Genomic DNA, 15,879 nt, shown 5'->3' on the forward strand with positions numbered 1-15,879 from the left:
TCTGCCTCTCTGTCAAGTTGACGTTTCATGATGTAACGACCTCTCCAGACACCGCGAGGAAGGTGAAATAAGTACCTGAAGCTGATGATAACGAGATAAAATTGATTATCCAACGGGAAAGAAATGAAAAATTTCCATGATTCGCCCGTGTGTGGTTTGCCAAGTACGCCGCGATTTGTCAGACTGTTGGTCGTTCGAAATCCCGAGGGCGCGTCTTCGAAAAAAAATGAAAAACTTGGGATTCGCGAGGTCAGCCGAGACACGCGATCACGGAAAGTGCTTTCGGATTTTCTCAGCGTGGTTTCATTCGGCATTGAACATCACTTCGATTCGCCGTTCTCCCCACGAAAGACAGTTGCGTGGCGTGCTTTGCGATACATCGATTGATCTGTCATTTAAACCTGTGGAAAAGGATCGATTAGCAGGGTGTTCGCGATGAACGCGAACACCTCAATAATAGATTCTTTACCCCGGATTCAAATGGGGAAACATCGATGGATCGCAAAACACGCCACGCCACTGTCGGGGAGCCCTTGGGGGGAGTTTGGGGAAACAGGAGAATTCTGGGGAATTGCGCTCATAGATAAACATTATAATACTAGATTTTACAATTTTTCCCTGACCGCAAAAGGCTTACGAGTTCGGTCATTTATAACATAGAGAAAAATTTCGTGAACCAAAGTCCAGGTCATGTATATTTCTCAAGTTCTCGAACTAGGCATCCGTAAACTCGAGGCCAAGCTGCCGAAGTCCAGGTAGAACTGCGAGCTGATTATTTAAATTGATCGACAAAGTTATAGACGAAGAAGACCTAGAGAGTATGGAGCAATCCTATTGGTTGAAATGGGTGGTTCCTATGGACTAAGGGTGAAAATGATGGACTAACCATCGGGTCTCTCGTGGGTTGCTGTTAGTTAGTTTATTACCTACCTCGTTTGTCCATTGCAACCACCCGCTCCCACCAATAGGATCCCTCCAATCTCTTTTGTCTTCTTTGTCCAGGGCCGGATTTAGGGGGTGGCCACATGGGCCGCGGCCCATGGCGGCAAATTTAGGGGGCGGCAAATTTTGCAATATTTTTAAATGTAGCTATAAAGAAAAATCGGAACCAGAAAAAAAATTACTAACGAGAAAAGGTGACAAAATCTCTCATTTCCTGAGAGTATATTTCTAATTTAGTCGTCTCTCTGTGATACAATAGACAGCACCTTTGAATTAGTCGAGTTAAGACTAAGAGAGAAACCGAACACGGAATTTGGTCTGGAATGGCGCGACGCAGAGAGCAATGATGACGAGGACTTAAGATGAAACGGAGAAACCCTCGGCGCGGCGCGGCGGTCGGAATGTAACACATATTAGCGCCTTCAAGACTGCATGAATACTTCACGCATAGCGTCAAAGACAGTGCGGTCGCTGCGGTCAGCAGCGGGCGGCGTGAAACGCATAGCGCCTTCAAGACTGCATGAATACTTCATGCATTGCGTCAAACCGCATACAAGACTGTAGGAATACTTCACGCATTGCGCCAAACACAGATCGGTCAGCGCGGCGCGGCGGCGGAAGTTAAAATTATTAAACCACATTTATGTTTGTTCTGTCATTATTTTTACGTTCATTTCATATAAATGGAAGGCCTTGTCCACACAGAGATAGGTTTACGGAACATAACTTTCGCACTAAGTTCCGTGAACTTTTGCTAGTATATTGTTGACAGGGCTCTCGCAAAAAATGTGTCCAACACGAGTAAACGCGTCTTATGAACCCCTCCCCCTCCAGCACGTTCACTTGATGGTTCTTATTGATGTTTCAAAACGAATGAGAAGGGGGCGGCAAAATACAGGCGGCCCATGGGCGGCAAGTAAGTAAATCCGGCCCTGTCTTTGTCTACAGCTTTGTCTATCAATTTCAATAATCGGCCTGCTGGCGAACACTTACACAACCGCACTGGTTTCACAAGCAAAAATTTAGGTTTGGATTCCTGCCCGATCGCGCAACGTGGCATTGGTGGAGGAGTTTCGACGCGAAGTCACACATAAGCCCATTAGAAGCATCGGTTTCGGCCATCACCGATAATGGCGGGAGGCACTGCGTCACTGCGTCGCGGTTACGGTACGTTTCGGCCCGAAGCCAAGCAGGAAAGATGTTCCGCGCCATCACGATTCAATCGGATCCGAGGGAAAAATTAATAATCCGAGAAACTCCCGATTCGCTCGCCGTAAAACGTGACTGAAATCCGTCGATTACTTGCACTCGACGGCCGATCCGACGTCGAGTTGGTGACATTTTTTTGAAAACAGAAAAAAACGCGCGAGGAATCTTCTTATTTTTGAGCCCTTTCGACGAGAGTGCATGCTTACGAAAAACTTTGGTGGCCATTAACAAGGAGCTCCCTTACGTAATCAAATGCATTGCCAAGTTCTGATTGATCACGCTGGTTTTTCGTAAGCATGCACTCTCGTTGAAAGGGCTCAAACATAAGAAGATTCCTCGCGCGTTTTTTCTGTATTCAAAAAAATGCCACCAACTCGACGTCGGATCGGCAGTCGAGTTAGCTTTCAATGAAAAAAATATGTTTCGGACGAATCCTGTTTCAGAGCAAATATTGCGACATAAATGCTAAGAACAGTTCTACAAAAGAAGAAACTGGCGGAGACTCTTGAAAAGTCTGGGTGCGTTTATTTCCCAGGATATCTAGTGGCCAGAACTAGACTTCTGGTACTGGCTACTAGATTTCTTGGGGATCATTAGTTGCCCTGTCTCGTAGCCACCACGGAATGTTTTCTTCCGCGTGAGTAAATAAATAAACTATTATTTTTGTTTAAAAAAAATTCGAGGTTCATTGGTTCGTTTCTGTCTTTGGAAATTTTTTGGAGCATAATCTTCCAGAAATCGTTGCTTCGTTCTAATCATACGTCACAACAGAGGCGAGTCCCCTCTCGAAAGACGAGGAGGGGTTGGGGTTGACTCCTGCCTTTCACGCAACCAGATGCTTTTTTTCAAGAGGGTGCACTTTGGGATAGGGTGCAAGGCGTGGTATTAATAGTTGGACTGAAATACCTCCAAGCTCCAGCAGTCCACCTCACTGCATCCCAGTGATTTCAGATAGAGTACCTGTATAGCGAGAGTATAGACAGATGTGAAACTCCGAAAATCCATCAGGCCTTCACCGATGCCTCTGCAAATAAAGTTAGGGCCCAGAAATGCAGCCAACCTATGAATTTCAATTATCCAGAGCGATTTACTAGTACAATTATTACAAACCATCGTTTATAAAGCCGTATTTGACTTAGTTTTTGCATAAATTTACTCATTTTTGTGGAAGAACGCTCATTTATGTACATTCTTAGCCATCTTCGTTAGAATTGGAATCTACAGACTGGCAGTGAAATTTTGTGCGTTAGAAGTTGATTAGAAGGGTGGCTGCACTTTTGGGCCCTACGCCCTCCATGAAGCGATCTGTCCATACTCTCGCTATATAGGTACTCTAATTTCAGAACACGGCTTGTTCAAATTTTAAAGAGAAAACACCACTTTGAAATTTCTCCTTTAAGATGAAGACAGTTCTTTTGGTATTCGCATAAGTTATTTTCTCGCATGGGCAACAAGTCTCTCTTCGACCCGTGGATCCAATTCAGTCACGAGTTTATGGTCAACGAAATTATCTACTCAGCCAGAGCGCAAGCGCATAAGTGGATGTTATCACGGCAAAAGTTTCTGCGACAATTATAAATTCATGAATATTTTAGAGATTACTCACTTGAACGTTGGAAAATTGGACGCGTTTCTGTCAAACGGAACTATGTGCATTATGACGTGAGCCCTGTTATGCATATATTCTTATGGGTATCAGGGCTCATGTCTCAATGCACATAGTTTCGTTTGATAGAAATACGTCCAATTCGTCTCCCTGTGGGTAAAACAGCGTAATTATATTTCGTCGTGAGCCTCGGAAATAATGGTGATTTATACGCGACGTGGTTCATCTTAGAAAGAACGTTTACGACTTTTTGAGGGTGAAGCCGAGCACTGTGACGGCATAGAGCAGATAGGACAAACAACGAACGAGGCCGGGTGCTTAGATACTTGAGTTCGAGTGTTTAACCATCCAAGTTGAGGTGATTGCGAACCGAGCAATTTAGTACAGACAGCTTGAAGCTACTGTCTAGTATTTCATTTCCATTTATGACTTTCCATTGTGCGCAATATGATTCAGTGTCAAGATTTTTGAAAACTCGCCTATTTCTAGAGAGTCCATCCATGACACTGAAGGAGAGTATGCACGTGTATGACTGTTTTTAATTGGTTAGGGCTCACTCTTCGCCCCGCCCCCTCTTCAAAATTACGTTCAGAGAAAAAATCTCCCTAGAGATAAGGTTTTGGTCCTGACACCGAACACTTATTCTGAGCGCAGAAATATTCGAATTCTCGGACTTTGATTGGAGCAACACTTTTATCGACAAATTATTCAAGAAGAGGAGGGAGAAGAAGAAGAAAAACAAATAAAAGAACAATTAGACGAAGTAAGTGAGGAAATGACGGGAAAAGAAGAAAAATAATGGAAAGGAAATGGAGAAGAGAAAATAATCAGAGGAGGAGAGAAAAAGAAGCAGAAGAATGGTGAGAGAAGAAGAAAAAAAAGAAAATGAAGCAGAAAACTAAACAGACATGCCTATAACATTTTTTCTTTGCATACGTAAAAAACGAGACATTTTCTCTCGCAATTAGCAGAAAATCGGAAAACAGTCATGGAAACCATTTGGTTCGAAAAACCACGCAATCCACAGCAAAGTATATGCATTTCGCAGTGAATTTTGCGGCAAATCAGACAGTAAAAATGACAATGACATCCGGTTCTCTTATTCCGAACAGGTGTAATTTTCACCTCTTCTCAAGGCTTACGGTGGAGAGAGCAGTGCGGCCAGGTTAGATCCAAGGTTACTTGTGCCGAAGTGGAAAAAAAAAAAAAAATTCGCGGTATCATACGAAGAAAAAACGCAATAGCCAGGTTATCACTCACGAGCGAAAAAGAACCACTATACCATCTATATACGAACGTTTTCTCACACACGCGGAGAGAGAGAGAAAAAAAACGGTTTTAACGGTACACTTTGGCGGGAATAAAGGAATAAAATCCGGCGGAATGGCACTGACTGCTGCGGAGCCGTAGAGCAGTGCCCGTTGGACAGGTGAATGGCAACTAACACGCCCGCGGGCAGCCCCAGCGCGCTACGGCCGCGGCTACGCTGCAGCTCCGTAGGAAGTGACGTCACGCGCCGTGATTGTAACTCCCAGCCGTCATGCAAACGATTTGTGCGGGGAGCAGTTACGGATGTCCCCACTCTTGCCCCCACCCTCCCCCCTCTCCTTCGAAAACCCCATGCTGCACCCTCTCTTCAGCATGCGTCGGTGCAATCCTGAATTTCAGGTGCATCCATTGAATCGACACCGGTTTTTTAATAATTTGTCGATCGAATTGGTGTCGATCGATTCACGTTTTCATTTTACGATCCATTCATGTCGATCGAATCGAAACGGGTGTTTTTACAGTGTCGATCGAATCGGGGTCTGATTCATGTCGATCGATTCACGTTTTCATTTTTCGATCGATTCATGTCGATCGAATCGACACCGTATAAACAACGTATACACCAAAGAAGAGACAGTTACTTACAGATTGGAAGATATTTCAAACAACAGCACTCACCTGAAATCAAGAAAAGAAAAAAAAACATGTATTAATGTTAAAGCATAAGATCTCTTTAAAAAACTAACGCAATAAAGCCGAAACGAGCATTATAGTGGGGGCTGGTAATGCTAAAGATTGAGGGAAAATGAGCAACGTTCGATATACAGGGTTATTCAAAAGTCACGCACCACTGGCCATGAGGGGGGTGGCCATTTGAAATTTTTGTGTTGCCCCCCCCCGCCCCCCCTCCCTCCGGAAGGATCAAAAACTGGAAAGCACCTAAAAAAGTTTCCCTCCTCGATATGAGGAAAAACTTCTTAAACCGCAAGTCGATATCATAATTAGAACTAAAGTTATGGCCAGTGGTGCGTGACTTTTGAATAACCCTGTATATGCTTTCATAAGTATGGAGAGGCTCTCACTATCCAGTCGTGTATCTTATATTGTGACAGATAGCTATAAAATACCACTAAGAGATCAATGACACGGATTGAACGAATAGTTCGAGAAGATTCATTCAGTAACGACTCCAAAAAGACGCGTGCATGAGGCATTGGCACTCTGTGAGGAGAGGGCAGTGGCGTGCGGTCCGGATAAGCAAGGCAAGCACTGCTTGCCCAAAGATTTCTAAAGAAAGAAGAAAATTACACCTATTAAATGTTTTACATTTTAGCAAATATAATTTATTAAATGCGTTCAGTAAGTAAATTGCATTAAAAACAGAAAGAGAGGGAGACAGAAATACGTATAGAGCCACCAAAGTAGGAAAGCAGAAGAGCGGATGGAGGTGGCGCAGCGCGCTGCGCGGCCTGAACACGGGCCAACTCATGCGCTGGAGAATCGCTTGCGATCAGCTGAGCGGAGCGCCACTGCTCGGCGGCGGAATCAAGGCGGGCGGGTAGAGCGGTACGTTCCGAGTCCGAGCCCTTCGCTGCGCGATCGCAGCTCGCTTCTCTTGGCCACCTCTTGGCCCGTCACCGCAGCGCGCTGCTTCTGCCTCCGATGCGCTATCTTGTTCCCTCTTTCCGTCGCGGTTGTAATTGCTCCTCCGGAGCAAATGCCTTTATATTCTATAAAATTTCGCTCACTTGGATCTAATTGGTGATGAATTAGACAATTCTCAATCATGTTTTAAATGCAGAAAGCCTTTTTTTGGGAAATTTAAGTAACTCAAAAAATTCTAAATGCTGTAGAATAAAGACTACAATACCTCAAATAAGTGGCAAAATTAGGAGTTATGAGTAAGGAGCCGTCCTCCAATGCTCAATAACATTCGAGACAAGTTGAGTAAACGAAATCATAAATAAGAGAGAAAAAAATAAAAATACAGTTTTTCAAGACGTTACGTTCCATCAGATTTCATCCGAAAAATAGAGCAAATAGAGTAAAATTTTAAGAATTTTCTAGGGAGGCTAGGGGGAGGGGGAAGGGAAAGAGGCTACGTTAACCCCCCCCCCCCCCCCCCGGATGGCGAACGCTAGAGCTTGCCCTGTCACTGAACCCACCGCACGCCACTGGGAGAGGGTACCTTTGATTTGAGTTATAGGTATACGGAGATATCTTAATACTGTTGGATTATGGGCGGAACTAAGAATTGAAGTTCATTTTGCAATTAGGGGCTACAATTTTTGGCTCATCCGTAAAAACACTTATGTGCATGGCGGAATCCGTTGCCCTTTCTCATGCGCAGGTATTTCTCCACCCCCAATTTCTCTTCCTGGTTTTTCGACTTTTTCCGACCATTACCAGTTGCAAATAAAGATGATAATATTAGTTGGATTTTGCGTAATTTTTTAATTTTTTATCAGAGTAAATGACAAGTGGTCTCTTCAGAATGTGCCCGTGCAAAAAACTTTAAAATCACAAGTTGAAAAACGCTACAAGAGTTGGAATGATCGCGCTGAACACTGCGGTCGGCGCATAACGCAGGTTAGCGCCTGCAAGACTGCATGAATACTTCGCGCATAGCGCGTACAGGCACTCCACGGTGCGCGCTGTTATAGTGCCTGCAAGGCTGCATAAATACTTCACGCATTGCAAGTACGCTACTAAGCGGCAGCGCCTCAATCGTCGCGGTTCCCCGCTTCCCGACCTATGTAGTTCCAAGTTCTGCCGTGCTAATGAAAAACGCCGTATGAACATTCGAGCGTTGCCAAATTTCCTTCCATAAAATGATTATTTTTGAGGAAAGATATAAATATTTTTCCTTGAAATTTTCAGGGACTTTAGGTGAAATCGTGAACAAAACTGTCTGAAAAATTGGAGGGAAAATATTGGTAAGTTTACCAGGAAATTTGTGTTATATCAAAGGAAAGTTGGCAACGCCTGAAGGTTCATACGGCCACGGCAGTATAGGCCACTATGCGTAATATCAACTTGAAGACCGATCGATAGATCAGCTAGATGCACTGAATCACTTTTTTATGTACCGTATATTTGATGTAATCTACTTTATCCAGATTTCACTGAAATCACCATCCCAAGTAGCATTTTGCAACGAAAAAATTGCAATTTAAATGCAATAAAATTTCCAGATGATTTCAACTTTCTTGCAAGAAAATTGCAATTATTTTACAACATCTGACCCCCTCATTGTAAAAAAGTTGCAATTTTTTTTTTTGCAAAGAAATTTCAATATTGACGACCTTTAAATTTCAACCCCTAAATTTTCCGGGGAAATTATAATAATTCGAACCCATGCTTACCTAATGTCCTACGACGTTTAGCAGCATAAAATACCGGACGCCCTTGAGTGGGCTTGAACCCGACCCGCGAATGTCATAGCGGAGCACTCTTCCACTGAGCTACAGGGAGCTGATGATGAGTTGGGTTGAAATCACGCCTGTTAAGGCTGTTATCGCATGCATTGCGTCAGTGCGTGGCTCAACATTCATCATAGATTTGATTAACGCCGTTTTTCTCAGGCTTCTTTCTTTTGCCTATTATTTATTTTTTTTCGTGTTATTTATTTTTTTCATATTTTTTTTGTCTGATTTTTTTTTTCGATATCACGTAATAGGTACTCACACTAAATTTACACCGGTGTAAATTACACCACATACTAACTTGAGAACTTAAAAATATTTTCAAAAAATATTTTTAAAATATTTTCAAAACTTTCTTAAGGAATATTTTTAACATGCATGTTTACAGGCAATATTTTTGAATTATTTTAAAAATATTTTTTGTAAACATTTTCAAAATATTCCTTTAAAATGTTTTAAAAATATTTTGAAAATATTTTACTTACAATATTGCCATGAAAATATTTTGATAAAGGTGACAATATTTTCAAAATATGTTGGGCTATATGGGTTAGGTGAGACATTTAAGTCGAAAAAACTTTAAAACAACTAGAGAATTGGATGCCAGGCACATGGCGTGAATTTGTTACAACATGATTGCACCGAAATTGCAGTCTTTATAGTGCCTTGAAAAAGAAGGTTAGGCAACAAGCATAATCTACATTTCTTGCAAACTTATTGCAATAAAATTGCAACTTTTTAAGCGCCTTCAAATGAACGTATAGGCAACAAGCAAAAATTGCAATCAACTCACAATCCATTGCAATGAAATTGCAATCCATGCTACTTGGGATCTACCTTCAACAATGATGAATATTAAAGAAATATTTGTTAAAATTTTGAGTTCGGAACGAGAGAGGAGCGAGCATGCCTCACTCAGCATAAAGACCGTGATTGCGACGCACGATGGATCGACTCGATAGCAGAGGTCGGACATGAAATTTTTGACTAAAATTGCAAATTTTGATGTTTAATTCTCCACATTTTAAAGTTCAAGGTGTGTTCTTAGTAGGAAATTTCACGAGAAAACCAATGGAACCACTTTTAGAACCTCAAAGTTTTGTATAAATGGAGTTATGAGCTTTTAAAGTTTCCAAATTTTGTCCGACCTTTCCTATAAACTCGCTCCGCTGTGCGACGTAAAGATGACGGAGAGTCAGGATGGTTGTGCAGGTTGCGTTGTGACATCCTCGAAGGCGCATTATACCCATCGCGCCTCAGGCGTCATCTGACTTTGAGTCCGCTAGACTGGTTCTTGAACTTGTTGTATCCTCTTATGCGAAAGCTCGGCAAAAAGTGCCCCAAACCATTGTCACTGATCGTGTGGTGTGGTGACACTTTAGTGTGGCCGTCAGCCGTCTGATTCCCTTTAACCTCCTCCACGTGACAAAAAAATGACAAAAAAGAAGGAAAAAACAGTTAAATGTACAGGGTGACACACGGAAGACCCAACAATTAGCCTGTCATTTTCCCCCTTTAGCCATTACACCATCTCTTCACTGAAAATAAAACTCCGGCCGTGGGAGCCGCAATTACGGGCTATATAGACATACCGTCCGTTCCGGGCTCAAAGACCGAGAATTCCGGCTGCTGGAGGCGTAGCTTTGATTGTTCCGGGTTCAGAGGCCGAAGCTACGGCTCCAGCAGCCGGAATTTTTGGCCTTAGAGCCTGGAACGGACGGTATGTCTATACAGCCCGTAATTGCGGCTCCCACGGCCAGAGTTTTTTTTTCAGTGTTTCAACCAATAGGATCGCTCCATTTTTCCTTTGTCTCTTGTCTATCTATTTCAATAACCAACACAAAAGAGAGAGAGGGGAAGAGATAAAGGGAGAGAGGGGGAGAGAGATAGTGAGAGACACAAGAATAAACCGAGCACATGGCGAGTTATTGATGGGTAACAGATGGACTGAAGTCTGATGATGGATGATGGATGTATGACTGGGTTTTCATCCGAGATGGGACCGGTCTCACACAAATGCAGCCCACACCGCACGAGCGCTCAGACGTACCCCCGCCAAGTAAATTGAGGGCTAATGCCTCATCGTGTCCCAGTCCTATACTGCCGTGCCAAGGAAAAACGACGTATGAACCTTTCGGCGCTGCCAAATTTCCTTTAACAAATCCCAAATTTGTAGAAAAACTTCTGAATATTTATCGGTCAATTTCTCAAATAATTTTGTTTGTAATTTGATCTGAATTGTCTGAAGATTTCAAGGAAAAATATTCATAGCTTTCCTCATATGTTAACATTTTATCGGAGAAAATTTGGCAACTCTCGAATGTTCATACGGCGTTCTTCCTCAGAACGGCACTATAGTCGCAATATAGTCTGGCCCCAAATGCTCTCAAGTAGTCTCTATGCAAGACTGCTGTGCTGAGGAAGAACGCCGCGTGAACATTCGAACGTTGCCAACCTTCCAGTCGAAAAAGATTTGTTTCTGAGAAAAGTTACACATATTTTACCTTGATAATCTTGACCACTTTAGATCACACTGCCGACAAAATTCTCTGAAAAATTGGAAGAAAAACATATGCAAATATTCCCGGGAACGCATTATTTGTCAAAGTAAATTTGGCAACGTCAGGAGGTTCATACGGCGTTTTTCCTTTGAATGGCAGAAGAGCAAGATGGAGGAGTCGAGAAGTGCGCACAATGGAACAAGTCAACGATGGTGGAAGTCGGACAAAATGTGGAAACGTTAAAAGCTCATGACTCCCTTTTCACAAAACGCGGATTTTTTAGAAGCGATATCATTGGGTTTCACGTAAAATATACTTGAGAAAGCACTCTTCAAACTTTAAAATTTCACATAATAAACATCTAATTTGCAATTTCGGTTATGAAATTCGTGTCCAACCTCCTTCATTGACTGGATCCACTGTGCGGCGCGGCGCGGTGGCGGTGAGGGATTGATGCCCGCCGTCGGGGAGCCCTGCCAATTAGCTAAAATAGGGGTCACCGAGCTCCAATTGAACCCGATATTCTAGGGTCAACCCAGGTTGTCAATTCAGGATACTCACAGGTTTATCGGCAAGGCAGCAATACGATCGAATTGAAATATGCTTACTTTTTTGGCAAAATGCGGCATATTTTTTAAAAGCTAGCTTAAAGTTCAATATTCATCTTTTTGAAGCTGGTAACTTTAGAGATACGTGGTAGCCTTCAGCATTGAGATAATGTCAATTGTTACCAGTGAAAAACGTTCCGCAGAGTCTCAAAAATAAGTTTCTAGCATAAAAATTTACATGGATTAATCTCACAACAAAATCTAAGGGTCGAAGAGTTTTACGGAGAGAGACCCGCTCGTGCCGTCTGGCCTTTTCAGACGAAAATCAAAGAAATTCACAAATCTGCACCTATCTGTAGCCAATTATAGCTGATTATCATTCTCGAAGGATTACTTGAGCACGCCATATGCTTACTTTTATGGCGAAATGCGGCGAATTTTTCGAAAGCTTGCTTAAAGTTCAATTTTCATATTTTTGAAGTAGGTAACTTTAGAGTTACGTGGCAGCCTTTAGATTTGACATAATTTCAATTATTACCAGTGAAAAATGTTCTTCATAGTTTCAACAATAAGTTTCAGGCATCAAAATTTACATGCAATAACCTCAAAACAAAATACAAGGGTTGAAAAGATTTTGACGAAGTGTGAAAATTTCAGGAACAGCGGAATCTGCCACATTTGAGGAGCTCTGGGAAAAATTGGAGGGAAAAAATTGAAAATGCATGCTAGATTCGTGTTGTGTGAATCCTTAGGAACACCTCATACCCACTTCGGATCCACAATTAGCGACACCCCCATGTCCGACCTTTTGCCCATTTCGTTCCAGTGTGCGCCATTGCTTTTCATTTTGTAGCGATTTTAATGAATCGACCATCAAAACACGATTATACAACTTGCGCAACTCATCAATTTTAAGTTAGTCTCGTTGGCAACTGCAATGACCTCAGAATGTAACAGGTGAGATGGGATAGGTGATTCGTGACCTATAACCCATTTTATAGTGAGACCTAGGAGATGGCCTCTATTTACTGCTCACACCATCGCCTAGTATGCACTGGATACCGTGGGTGTCAAAATTATTTCAAAAACGACATTTTTTAGGGAAAAAGGGGGAGGTTATAGAAATGATTTGATTAGCTTATATCAGCCTTGTTGAGAATTTGAGACGTATAGGTAACTAGAAAATGACGCCCAGTTATGACGGTTGGTTAGGTTTTTCAAGAGAAAAAAACTGTATGCTAATTGACAGCATTATTTGAAATTGTAGAGACGGTAACTTGTTTCCACTCAAAGAGCGGTTGAAGGACAAGGAGGTAAAACTTTCAAAATAAGAGGAAGGGTTGAGTAGGACTGCCGCGCAAGAAGCGGCAACCGAGGGAGGAATCAGCGGACCGTGCGACGACACCGTGACATTCGCACTCTGCCCCAACCGCTGTCCGAGTCTTCGTGCTGTCCTCAATAACCCAAATCATTAGTGAAAATTTTAAGTGCCCTCTCAAAAAATTACACGATAATTCCGTGTCAAATGTATAAATTATAATCCACGTGACACAATGCTCGATGAGTTTATTGTCGAAACCGTGCCTTTTAAAAAAACGCTTCGTGTTGACGAGGAAGTGAGGAGCATAGCCTGTACTGACATGACGCCCACTCCTTGTTGCGATGACATTATTCAGGCTGGCGCTGCATGCTAGACACGGGAACAACATGTAAGAGTGAGTTGCATTTTTGAGCGGGGCCCATCGTGGCCGTATAGGGAAGACATGCGCGGTTGCGCGCCCACGCTTTGCCTGAAGTGCTACCGGTGGTAACCAGTGGCGTGGCGTTCTTTGCGATATATCGAGTGATCTGTCATTTAAAACTATGGGAAAGGATCGATAGACAGGGTGTTCCCAGAGAACGCCTTAATAATCGATTCTTTATCATACCTTCAAATGGAGAAATATCGATAATCGATCATTCACGCCTCGCCACTGGTGGTAACAAGTGTGTACACAAGCTCTCGAGGTTTCATCCACGAGTTAAGGTATGTCGATGGTAAAACTGGTACGGCACGGAACGACAAATGTCGGTTTGCGACGTCTACGATATCCAGAAAAAGAAGAGGTATCGGTAAGTGCCATTTTTGGGCCTACTCTAGTTGAATTTCCTCAACTCTACGATTGCTGCGTATTGAAGGTCTATATTTTTCGGATTGGTCATTTTTGGCCTCTATTTATGTGTAATACTGGCCTTGACATTGGTCCATAGGCGGATTTTGATGTACAATTGAGATTATACGGATTTGCGGTCGAATGCCGAAAAATAGGCACTTTTTCAAAATCGTCCATAAATTACGTAACGCTCTAGGAGGGGGGGGGGGGGGGTCGAGTAGAGGATTTGCCATTTTGGATAGAGACCTACGTCAAAAAAGCGTTACAAGCGGGGGGAGGGAGTAGGAGTCAAAAATGCAGAAAAAGTGCGTCACGAAATTTGTGAACGCTCCCTCAGATCCATATTTGCTGATATGTGCCCCAAAACGCATACTTTTCAAAATTAGACAAAATTTTAGTTGGAGGGTAATTGGTCAGTACTGTTTTTGTTACTAAATATTTCTGTTTCGTAGAAATTAAGAGGATTTTCTGTAAAAGAAAGGTAGTTGTGACATGCCAGCGTTGCAGAGGAAGGACAAACGAGTACACCAAGTACCGTTTAATTAAAATAAACGAGAGCTTGGAATGTTCCTTTCCAACAGGATTTTTGTCACCCGAGTGAGCGAAGAGAGGTATTGGTAAAATCTATCATGAGATTTTAAAGGTATTATACATTGTTGTCGGACGCCGAAGATATTTTGGACTTCACCCTTGACAACGAGAGAACAGTGAGTGACGTGGACGCAAGTTCGACAAACTCAGTTACGTAAACTTGACCACTTGCTTTATAAATCTTGTCTTAATGGACATGGGTGGTCTGATCTGATCGTCGTCATTTTGTAATCACTTGCATGCCAGATAGATGAAAAATGACGATCTTTAAATCTCGAGGGTGAACATTTTCGGCAAAAAGAAGCATAAGATTCTTTATATTACCGTCAAGGCAAACCATCAGGGGAGCAAAATTAGTTCCAGGTTTTAAAAATGTGTTTTCTTTACCTCTTATACAGTCTCTGTATATAAAATCCTGATTTTCTGTTTCAAAAAGATATCACAGTACACGGCCCTAGTGGCGTGGAGTGATTTGCGATATGTCGATTGATCTGCTATTTTAACCTATGGAAAATGATATAGATAAACAGGGTGTTCGCGACCAACAGTTTAATAATTGATTCTTTACCACAGTTTCAAATGGGGAAATGTCGAAAATCGATCATTCACATCTCGCCACTACACGGACCCGCTTAAAAGAGGGGTGTCCAAAATTTTAAAAAAAGCAAGTTCATATGTCTGCCGAATTTTCAAATTTATTTCGAGTCCAAAAATCACGGAAATAATTAGCCAGGTCTTAAAGTTTTTGCAGTTTTGATTAGGTTTCTTAGCAAATTCCTACGACTTCGTCGTAAATTGATGAAGCAACGACGTTTCAAATATAAGAAATAATTGTTTAAGTCATACTCGTATCGTATTTTCCTCTATGTAGTAAAACAAATTTCCGAAATTCTACGAAATCATCATGGCTTGAATCATGGCAAACTTAAAAAGCTTTACAAGCTCCACAATTTCATAATGCGGCAAGTAATTTAATGTGAGTTTCGTTTCTCAAGTGTTGCTATACAGTTACAGAAAACGTGAAAATTTGGCAACATTGTTAAACCGCGACCAGCGTGGTGGCGGCGTCGGCGTTGGGCTCAAAATATCTCAATCTATTTTTTGGTCAATACTTGAGGCTGGATACGAACACATTGATGCGACAGAAACGCTAGCATGTGGTGGTATGCACTAGCGGTTCAGCGACCTCACGAATCTGCTCATTATTAGTTTCATTCGAAGGAGAAAATAATAAGTAACTTTAAGTACAATTTAAAAAACAACAATGCTACCAAATATTTGGTTATCGATCTATACCATACATTACCACTGCCTCAAAAATCAAGTAGACTCATGATAGAATTTACCCTATTTTTGGTAAATTTTGCATTTCTTTTTATCAGTGTTAAAGGTTCCTTCGTATCTTTTGATACGAATTGTATAGTCCGTATAGTCCCTGGGAGTTGAACGTGGCCACAATAATAGGGAACATAATATAAAGGAGATCTTACACATATTTTAGTTCATTTTTAAATGAAATGCACCTTCATTATTTTTATTCATTTGTTTATCTGTTTTTTTGTTTTTTTTTAAATTTTTTTAGTGAGAATCTCCACCTATTACGGCGGAATATTACTATCAGACAATCGCCCCTAC

The 15,879-nt window shown here is 41.9% G+C and overlaps 1 protein-coding gene across 6 annotated transcripts in view; it reads right to left on the reverse strand.

Moving 5' to 3' along the window:
• Positions 1-15,879, reverse strand: part of Nost (Nostrin) — a 114,661-nt gene that overhangs the window by 67,972 nt on the left and 30,810 nt on the right. Inside the window, exon 1 of one of the 6 annotated variants that reach the window (XM_072299602.1) lies at positions 4,900-5,225. The exons of 3 other annotated variants lie outside the window; for them this stretch is intronic. The gene's annotated coding sequence lies outside the window, so the exon portion shown is untranslated. Of the gene's footprint in view, positions 1-4,882; positions 5,226-15,879 lie in introns of those variants that run through there. 2 more of the 6 variants (XM_072299603.1, XM_072299604.1) reach the window with 2 other exon arrangements.

The sequence above is a fragment of the Bemisia tabaci genome, chromosome 4, assembly GCF_918797505.1.
Source record: "Bemisia tabaci chromosome 4, PGI_BMITA_v3".
NCBI lineage: Eukaryota > Metazoa > Arthropoda > Insecta > Hemiptera > Aleyrodidae > Bemisia > Bemisia tabaci.